This window comes from Musca autumnalis, unplaced genomic scaffold, assembly GCF_047663935.1.
Source record: "Musca autumnalis isolate F117 unplaced genomic scaffold, ASM4766393v1 scaffold_5, whole genome shotgun sequence".
Taxonomy (NCBI): Eukaryota; Metazoa; Arthropoda; class Insecta; order Diptera; family Muscidae; genus Musca; species Musca autumnalis.
The window spans coordinates 108886526-108897153 of NW_027412088.1; the positions used below are offsets into that span (position 1 = coordinate 108886526).

General features: G+C 33.9%; 1 protein-coding gene across 4 annotated transcripts in view; it reads right to left on the minus strand.

Moving 5' to 3' along the window:
- The window catches only part of pwn (calcium-binding EGF-like domain-containing protein pawn), a 155485-nt gene extending 145844 nt beyond the window's left edge, over window positions 1–9641 (minus strand). For all 4 annotated transcript variants that reach the window (XM_073991397.1, XM_073991396.1, XM_073991395.1 and 1 more), the window contains exon 1: window positions 9418–9641. The gene's annotated coding sequence lies outside the window, so the exon portion shown is untranslated. The remainder of the gene's footprint in view (window positions 1–9417) is intronic.
- Window positions 9642–10628: the final 987 nt, after the last annotated feature.

Here is a 10628-nt window from a genome sequence, read left to right on the forward strand (position 1 = left end):
TTTCAATTCTGATAAAAAGAAAAAAATCTTTAAAAGACTCTAATCATTATATTGAGAAACTCTCTTAATTAGGGGCTCCCTACATTCTATATATTTACTGAGGTCCCATAACTTTAGTGAAAAAGTTGTGCATTTTCGCGGAAATTAGGAAAGAATTCCAAACAATTGGTAGTTTGCAACTTGTTTTAATAAAATTCAACCTGCTTATGCCTCTGAAAAATATATAAAAAATATGTACGTAATCTATACATCGCGAAGTTTCAAATGAAACCAAAACTATACAAATCCGTTTAGTGGTTTTCATATTATAGCGAAAACAAAAAAATATATTGAGGAAACTTATAAAATTTTTGTAAGAGAAAATATTTATTAAAATTTATTTTGTGAGTTAGTTGAACAAAATGTAAGAAAAATAGGTCGGAGTTTTTCTTCTATTTTAGTTAAATTTCACGCAATAAATCACATTTTTTATTCTAATCACTTCTCGAAAACACGCTAACATCTAGCAGAAGATATGGATATCTTTCAAATAAATGTTGGGTTCCTTTAAATGGGGTATAATCTTGAAATAAACTTGTATCGGGTAATGTTCATTTTGAAATGCGTGTAAATCGCGAAATCCTCAAAATCACTTGATGCGCATGCGGTTTACCAATACAGCGAATTCTTCTCTTTTAATTTGTACACATTTGCCAGGATTTACTTTGGCCGCTAAGATGTAGCATCGTCTGCAGTTTAGAGTGCAACAAACTGTATAACGCTTATATTTTGCACAAAGTGCATACGCTTTTTATGCGCATCCGATTTCACTATCAACCCTGAAAAAATACATCGATCTAAACATATTTCAATAAAATCCATCAAGAACCGTGGATGTAGCATCACACAGTATTTTTTGGATAAATCGGATACAGCTCCCACGCCACTAAATTTTTCAAACCGCTGTTTTCGCACAAACGCGAGTGATGATTCACTTTCTTCATTGAAATGGAAACGATCCACATAAAACGCGAATTAGTCAGCGATATTTTGAAAAACATTTTTCGCAAATTTTTCAATTTTTGCAGTAGCCATTTCCGCCGTTCTAGTAGATGGATTTTTATGATCTGTGATTCATATAATCCGGATCGTCGAAAAACTAAAATATCGCGGGGTACCAGCACACTCAAAACGATATTGTAAATACTGTACCCAAAAAATAGGTTTTTTAGAAAAAATATCACACTAAATTTTGGCCTTTGGCAGTAGATTACTCTGCTGCTGTGTGGGCTACATACTCAATATACATATCAGATTATGCGAAATCGCGAGTTCTTTAATCCTATAATTTTTTTTTCGAAATATCCGAATGCGCGTCCCAGTTACATAAAAAATACAAAAAACACCTGAAATCCGGCTTCAAAATGTCAGCATCCATAAAAGGTGGATGCAGTGGAAATTTTGGAAAGTGATACATTAGAAGTGTAATCTTCATTTTGTATTCTCCTACTTTTACTTTGGACAGATGTCCGTCATTTGAATGGTTTAATCAGAAATCGAATAGCAATGTAAAAAACCTGTTTAGATTCAACGTGTTTTTACCTATGTTTTTTCTTTACGCGGTCGTAACTACCACGTAAATTATTTTTTTTTGCTAAATTTTTGAGCTTTGTACAAAAACATCTAAAATAATCCAGCAATAGTCATAGTTACTGGTAAACTACAATAGTTCGCGTATTATAACAGAGCAAACCTTGGCTTCATGGAAACTAAAAAATTTTGACTTTTCCTCATATACACTTTGATACGACCTAAAATGTGCTTCATCGAAATAACGGACTAAAAGTCCCCAAAAATGTTTGGACGAAATTCGTTTCAGACAATTTGGAGTCGATTTAGCCATGTCCGTCCATCTGTGTGTCTGTCTGGATGGCTGGTGCGCACGATAACTCTCAAACGGATCAACCGATTCGATTTTGGGTATCGTAATATTTTTTCAAAACTTAGTTTGAATATGGGCCATATCGGTCCACGCCTTTGAGTACCAACCCTACAAAAGTTCAAAATTTTTCTGTAAACTGGTGTGAACGATAGCACTCGATTTGCTGCTCACTTTATGATGGTGCAAATTGTTTCTTACGCAAGTCCATACTTCTTGAGATATTGGTCTAAAAGCTCCCAGAAACCCTGACGGCACCAATCAAAATGGCAAATCCGCAAGATAATTCTCGAAGGGAGTTTCTGATTGGTGCAGACTTTTCAGATCGTATTATTTCATCCAGTCATGTATCAGGTTGGAAATGACTATATCGGACTATATCGGTCCACTCAATTGGATACCTCCCATACAAAATTCGGATAAAGTGAATCGTTTTGAAATTTTCTTCAGTAGCTTGTCCTTGAGGCTTCCTTTACGACGGTACAAATTTTTTCTTGCGCAAGTTCATATTTCCTGAGATATTTTTCTGGAGTAAGTCAGTACTTCCTGAGATAATGGCCCAAAAGCTCCAAAACCATGCCGGCACATAGTTAAATGGCTATTGTGCAAGATAACTCTAAAACATTTTCAAAAATTTCTTCCAAAACTATTTAAACGTAATTTAATATTTCGAGGCCTTTATAAAGAAGTTTGGTTACTAAAAATGGTTGGTATATGTCAATGATTTGCTATATATATATATATATATATATATTTGCACTTGGTCAGTGGCTGAGGGTATATCTCCGTCAGCACAGCCGGCTGATACTTTCTTACTTGTTTAAATGTGTTTTTAAACCCACAAGGTTATTAAAATTATTAAATGTAAAAATGTATGCTTCCTCGTCGAAACGTAGATACATATCACGGAAACTTGAGCAGATAGGAAAATGCCGAGCAAAAATTCTGAAAGAGCATACGCGAAAACCCTAGAAACCATCTATATCTCAAAAAGTCAAAAATGACGCATGGAACACTTAAGCATAACAGCGACGATATGTATATAGAGTACATTTGTTGTGGTAAAGAAAATACCAAATCAGATTTTATATTTACATCCAATTGAAAACTTTGTGGTATAAGATTTCCCCTGGAAAGAGAATGGAGGAAACATTTGAATTAGGACGCTGAGTTAATAACCAGCATTTAGACAAAAGGAATAAAGAAAACATTCGTGAACACTCTTCACATATAGCCAACGACTAGCGTCTATAGTTTGCGAATAGTGGAATGCCCCCTGGATATTTTGGTTTGAAGCCCAAATATATTTCATACCACATTCAACCATGAGGTCGATAAAGATATTGGGTTTAGACGTTAAATTATAAACTAATCGAAAAACGACTAGAAAAGCAGGGAAAGAAAAGGTGATAACACCTACAGTCCTCAATTTTTTCATGGATACGAAGTCACCCAGGGATGTTTGTGGAAAATTATATTACTAGACTAGAAGTGCACTAGGAGGTAAACAACAGAATTGTAGCAGTATGTCCAGTACAGATCTATACAGATTTCGCTTTGCTCCAGTGACTAATACTTGGTCACTCAAGTGTGAAACCACTGAGGTAGAATTGATCAATGTGTATATCCCGTTGATTAATAGCTACCATTTATGGAAAGCTATAATAGCCTGTTGCTATGGGATAACTTGAGGCATTCCGTTCTACGTATACAGCTGAGAACGCGGATGCCCCTAATATAGTTCGCCTGAGATACCCATCGTATCACCATGTCTAACCAATGACGTGATTTGGCATATGGCCATTCCCCCGTAGTCAGTACAGTTCCGCATTCACCAACCTCTTCAGTTTATCATCATTAATAGACTACCCTATTCCCTAACCATAACTTATCTAACCATGGAAAAGTCAATTGACAAAGTTCCAGAGAAGTCAGATATCAAAGATTCAGAAAATTGATGCTGATGTATCGGTTGAAAAACCTTTTAAAATACCGTTGCCCGCTATATTCCTGCTGGTAGAACACCTGAAATTGAGTAAATGAGCGAAATTATCTTCGCATACGAATCCTAGTGATCCCAAAGGCAGAAAACTGACATTGAAAATTAATTTTGGTGAACAAAGGTACATTTTGTGCCCGGAACACTATAAAAGTCTGCACCGTTGGAACCGGTATCAGTAAACCGTGGGCAATGTTTAAGGAAACCATGGCAGCAAGAGTGTGTCATACAGACCAATCTCATTTTTGTCACCGGTTCTGAAACTCTTGACAGGGTTATGAAATTGCGGCACGGATTCCTGAACACATCATTGCACGCATAAAGCCGTAAAAAACATATGACTAAAATGGCTAGCTACCTGACTTGGTCCAAACTATGCACATCGTTCTTCCAAACTTACATCAAATTCGAAGACTTGGCTTAAGTCTGCATTAAGGATTGGATGGCAACGTTGTGCATGCATAGTACGCACACAATTTGAAGTTGATTTAGCCATATTCTGGAACGGAGTAACTGGATCAATCCAAATTTTGTACAGCCTAATATTTCTTTTAAACTTTAAGTTCTAAGATCGACCATTTCAGTGTACCTTTTGTTATAGCTTCCACATAACTGTAACTTGGGATTTTAAATGTTTTGAAGATTTTAGCCACATTTTCCATACGAATCAGATGTAATATGACAATTTCTCCAGAAGTATGCACAATAGGGTTATGACTTTTTTGCAACCTCTTATTCCTGTATGATATTGTGATGAGTTTTTACCTAAGATTACATAAAATCTTAATTATAAAGTGATTCGATAAAAAAAGCTTCCGCAAAAAAAGCTTCTAAGTTTTTATTTTTCAGAACTTTTAACAATTTTTAAGTCACTGTTAGCATATAACCAAAATGTTTTTCACTAATTTTATCATCGTACTAGCGGACCCGGCGAACTTCGTCTCGCTATTAAGGAATAAAATTTCATACAAAAACTCAATTTTCGATTTTTCCAATTTTCCGACTTTTCCAGAGAGATTTTCCAAAATTTTCTTCCGTAAAGACCTTCTCCTCGAAAATACGAATAACTGACAAAAAATTTTACAGAAATCGGCCTAGCCGTTCTCATTTTATGAATTACTATACATTTTTTACACCATTTTTATATATATAGATTATTACATACACTCCACGTCAGTAGAATAGAACACCTACATTTTTGTTAATGTTATCTTATTTATCCCAAAACTAATGAATCTGCGTTTTTAATCTTATGGGGATTTAAAGTCTATGATGTTCCGTATCAAACACAGAAAAAATTATGTTTCTAGCTCTTCGCGAAATGATGTTCTGGTCAATTTTCCGATAGTACTATGAAAAATAGGCATTTATTTTTGGTCATCAGGATAGAACATTCACTTTATTTTCGCGAATTTTTGAGATATTAACGCCGAATTTTCTTTCAGTCGATAAAGCAAGGCTTTCTTATCATTTTCACCAAAGAAAACCTATAAATAATTCCGCGAACACCGAAATAACAGCGTTAAAGGGTGTAAATTGACAGATATTTGAAACATCTCGGAATATTAATAGGAGTCGCGCACTTATGTCATATTTCTTCACAAAAAGATATAATATGACACAGACAACCTCGACGGATACAATCGGGTGCTTCGGATGCTGATAAGATGGAACATTTTCAAAATAATTATGAAAAACGTCAAAATTTCTTATAAATACCTTGATGTTTTGTTCAATAAAATGGTTTTTCCGCGAACAAGTCTGCCGTTTAAAGGTTTGAAAATATGCTCCAGATTTGGAGGAAGATAATCTGATACGAAAACAATCGTTATTTTAATACACTGAGATAAATTTTAGTACTTTTTAAAACAACATACGAAACCTAAAACCTCAATTTCCATGACTGTGTTTTCCCGCGAAAACGGCGCTTTTACATTTGCTAGTGCAGTTAAAAAAACTACTAATTCGTAAAACCCGGTGTAGAGAGCATAACCTCTTCCATTTATATTGGAGCATAACAATGTCGAGAACAGTCGCGGACAACGAAAAAAGAACACATATAAAACTCAAAGTCCAAAGGGTGTGTTCAATTTGAAAAATGTGCTAAAATTTCCCTTAGTGTATTAAAATAGCGGTTGTTTTCATATCAGATTATTTTCCTCTAAATCTGGAGCATATTTCCAAACCTTTAAACGGCAGACTTTTTCGCGGAAAACCCATTTTGTTGAACAAAACATCATGGTTTTTATAAGAAATTTTGACGTTTTTCATAATTATTTTGAAAATGTTCCATCTTATCAGCATCCGAAGCACCCGATTTTATCCGTCGAGGTTGTCTGTGTCATATTCCATCTTATTGTGAAGAAATATGACATAACTGCGCGACTCCTATTGATGTTCCGAGATGTTTCAAATATCTGTCAATTTACACCCTTTAACTCTGTTATTTCGGTGTTCGCGGAATTATTTATAGGTTTTCTTTGGTGAAAATGATTAGAAAGCCTTGCTTTATCGACTGAAAGAAAATTCGGCGTTAATATCTCAAAAATTCGCGAAAATAAAGTGAATGTTCTATCCTGATGACCAAAAATAAATGCCTATTTTTCATAGTACTATCGGAAAATTGACCAGAACATCATTTCGCGAAGAGCTAGAAACATATTTTTTTCTGTGTTTGATACGGAACATCATAGACTTTAAATCCCCACAAGATTAAAAACGCAGATTCATTCGTTTTGGGATAAATAAGCTAACATTAACAAAAATGTAGATGTTCTATTCTACTGACGTGGAGTGTATACATACGAGTATATCATTTTATATTATATGAAACTTTATTTCATATATCATAAAATTTAAAAGTGGTTTGTGCGGGACCTTTTTCAATATTTAAATGGAATAAACGTTATTTTAGTCATTAATAGGCAAAAGAAAATTGATTCGTGCAACAGGGAATAATTTTTTGTGATTTTTTTCATTTCATAGCATTTTTTCAACATTATTTTTTTTCAAAGTGGTTTGTGCGGAACCTTTTTTATAATAAAATGGAATGAATGTTATTTTAGGCATTATAGGACAAAGTTCTTTCATTCTCACTATAGGTAATAATTTTTGAGAAAAAATGACAAAAAGTCATAACCCTAATGCATATACTGATTTCCCTCATTTTAAAGGTTTTAGGCGTATTTTCCAACCGAAAAAGCTGTAAATCGGCATTTCAGTTTTTATACCCCACACAACGCCAATACGCCAATTCTGTCAAATGTTGATGAAATTTGGAAAATGTTCCAAAATTCGATCTAGAAATAAACTTGCAAATTATTTTGAAATGTGTTTAGATTTGGATATAACTCCTATAAACATATATTTTCCCCCGATTTAAGGTACTTCTTGAACCAAACTTGATGCAATATGAAAAATGCCACTGAATTAGGTTTGCGAAATTATATTGAAATCGGTCCAGATTTTGATATTTTCTGTCCAATTTGGATAAAATTTGAAATTTGGTCCTTTCCTTCCAGGTTTTCGTTTCTCTTCAAGATGCCTACCAAGTGAAATACCAAAGATGTTGTTGTTGCTGTTTTTGTTATCTGATGACAACTGTTGATGTAATTTGCATATTTTGTTGTCTCCTTTATTTTCTTCTTATTGATGCCGTTGGAATTGTTAACAATTTTTAAAGAAATGTTCGAGAGAAATCCCATAAAAGACCTGAGACACAAACTTGTTTCAGAGAGGGTGAGTTCAATCAAAAGACTTAAGCTACAAGCACATCGCTACTTAACAAAAGCAAAGAAGACGAAATTTTTTACTTTTCAGTCAGCCACCAGCTTGATATTTAAATATCCCAGTATCTTGGATATTAATTGAGTTTTTAAAGATAAATTTAATTGCATAATCTTAACCACCCGATATTCGCTGTAATATGACATTTCTCTTTGAACTGACTACCAAAAATTTTTGGCATAGATCAATGTTTTGGGTCATACTGATTTCCTGAATTTTAAAGGTTTATATGCATTTTCCAATCGAATTAGCAGTAAATTGCCATTTCGAGTTCTCCATGAACAGGAAACATCTGCGCCACAAAGATTTTCGAGTTCTAAATATTGTTATTATTCCATAAATTATAAATCCATATAATTTGGCATGTGGATAGGAAATATGCCTATCAAATGTAATGGCGTAGGTGCGCATTATTATCGGTACGACCAAAGCCACAAAAATTCTGAAAATCCCCTAAAACATAATTCATGAAAAAGGAATTCCAGTTGTGTAACCGGTATTCAATCTGTCCACATATGAAAGCAATTATCCATGTTTACTGTTATTCAAAATAGTGATTATACAATTGGCAAATGCATAAATGTATTTATTGTCTGTAAGAAATCAACATGATAATGTTTAACAACGGCTTAAGTGGGAAGTACAGCAGTTCCTTTGATAAATTTATAAATGTTTATATTGATAAATATAATTCACCTTTATTGTATCCAGTAATAATTGTTTGTGGTTTATTATTTATTATTTTCTCGTCTTCTCTAAAATGTTATAAATTAAAAATCTTGTGGTATCAACTTATCAGGTCAAAATAAATTTATGTGGAAATTCTCAATTACATTGCAGAAGATATCAACTACAAAATAAGCACATTCTTTGCATAAAAATTCTTTAAGAAGGAACCAAACACACACACACAGATTTAAATCACAGAAATTCTTTTTCTAAACACTTGATTTAATTAGAATTAATTATATTGGGTTTCTCAGTAAGTGTGTGTGTGTGTGGTGGCACATTACACTATGTTGCATTTTTTTATATTTCATCTAGCGGCGTTTTTTGCACATTTTTATTCATTTGCTTTATTTGGGAAATTTTCTTGTTTCTGTTTATTTATTATTTTTTCAATTCCTTTTCTTCTTTTTCAATGTTACACTGGAGAGATTTTTTGTTTGTATTTAATTCAATTTTCTTTTTAGACTCAACAACGAAAAACACATTCGCATTCACATATAATTTTCTTATATTTTTTAATGTTTCACTTGATATTTATTTTTGCAAGGCTTTGTAAGAAAAGTATAGTTAAAATGTAATGAAAAACAAAGCAAAAGGCGAAAAAAGAAAGTTTTTTTTATAATCGCATTTTGAAATACATATCGTATCTTTACAGCAAACAATACTCGCAGTTAGCTATGAGCAATTTCTTTAAACTCGCGGTATACATGTGTTGGAATTGTGCACAAATGTATGGCTGGATTTATGTATGTATGAATATATGGATAACGTATTGTGTGTATATATGGTATCATCCAAGCATGTCATTCATGCACTGTTGTTGCGATATTGCGTTTTACACCTCAACTCAGGGAGTAATACTCACACCAACTCACAACTATTCGCCTGCACAAATGGTTGATTATTCACTTTTCACGCGGACACACACACACCGGCAGACACATACAGATATAACATTTATGTTGGAGCCCACTACTACACATACCTAAACACTTGTCTTGTCGTGTAAATCGTAAACGTTGTTGCTGTTGTTAAAACACACTAAACCGCCGATTGTTGGTTGCTGCTACTTTTTTTCTTGCACAACACTGGGTTTCTGTATTTCACTGCTGTTCACTTTTCTTTCTCTCTTGCGCTAACGTTTAATCCGCGTTCACTTACCAAATTGGTAAAAGACGTTGTTAACTCAAGCACGGTTCGCCGTAAACTGTTGCCAAGCTCCACAACACATGGCTGGCTGGGCCAAGGTGTGGTAAAAGAGACAAGAAAGTGTGGTGAATATATTCACTACTTGTGTGAGAACCACATCTCTTCTCTCCAAAAAAACTATTCAGGGCTCCAAACATAAAATACCAACACTTCAGTTTGTTTTTTGTCGTTTCTTTAAGATGCCTACCAAGTGAAATACCGAAGAAGCTGTTGTTGTTGTTTTTGTTGTCTGATGGCAACTGTTGATGTAATTTGCATATTTTTGTTGTCTCCTTTATCTTCTTCTTATTGATGTCGTTGGAATTGTTAATGATTTTAAGAAATGTTCGGGAGAAATTCCATAAAAGACTTAAGACACAAACTTGTCTCTGAGAGGGAGAGTTCAATCCAAAGATTTAAGAAACAAGCACATCGCACATGCTTATCAAAAGCAAAGAAGACGAAATTTTTACTTTTCAATCAACCACCAGCTTAATATTTAATTACCCAAGATACTGTTAATTGAGTTCTTAAATGAAAATAATTAATTACATAACCCTAAGCAAATTCATAAAAAATAGTTGGACAAAATTAAGAGGGCAAAGAAAAGAATTGCTGTTATGTGGAATGGATGGTAAGTCCACAGAAAAATGTATATGTTAAAATAATACTACGGATAATGTAGTTCACATATAATGTTTAACGTCATCCATGCATGGAGTACATTGCAAAGAACTATCCTACACATTTGGATGATATAATAATAATTGTTCCACAAACATCCCAGGGGAGACAAGGGAGACTCCTCTTATATCAATGAGTGCACCCTGATTCATATTAGCTCAAAGATATGGGACCTACAGTTTATCGCCGAGTCCGAACGGCGTGTTCTAAAACACAACTTGTAGAGAAGTTTTACATGGCTGAAATACTCAGCAAATGTCGCCAACATTACGGAGGGGTATTTTGCCACCGTTGAAAATTTGATGTTGTCTAGCCGGGGAATCG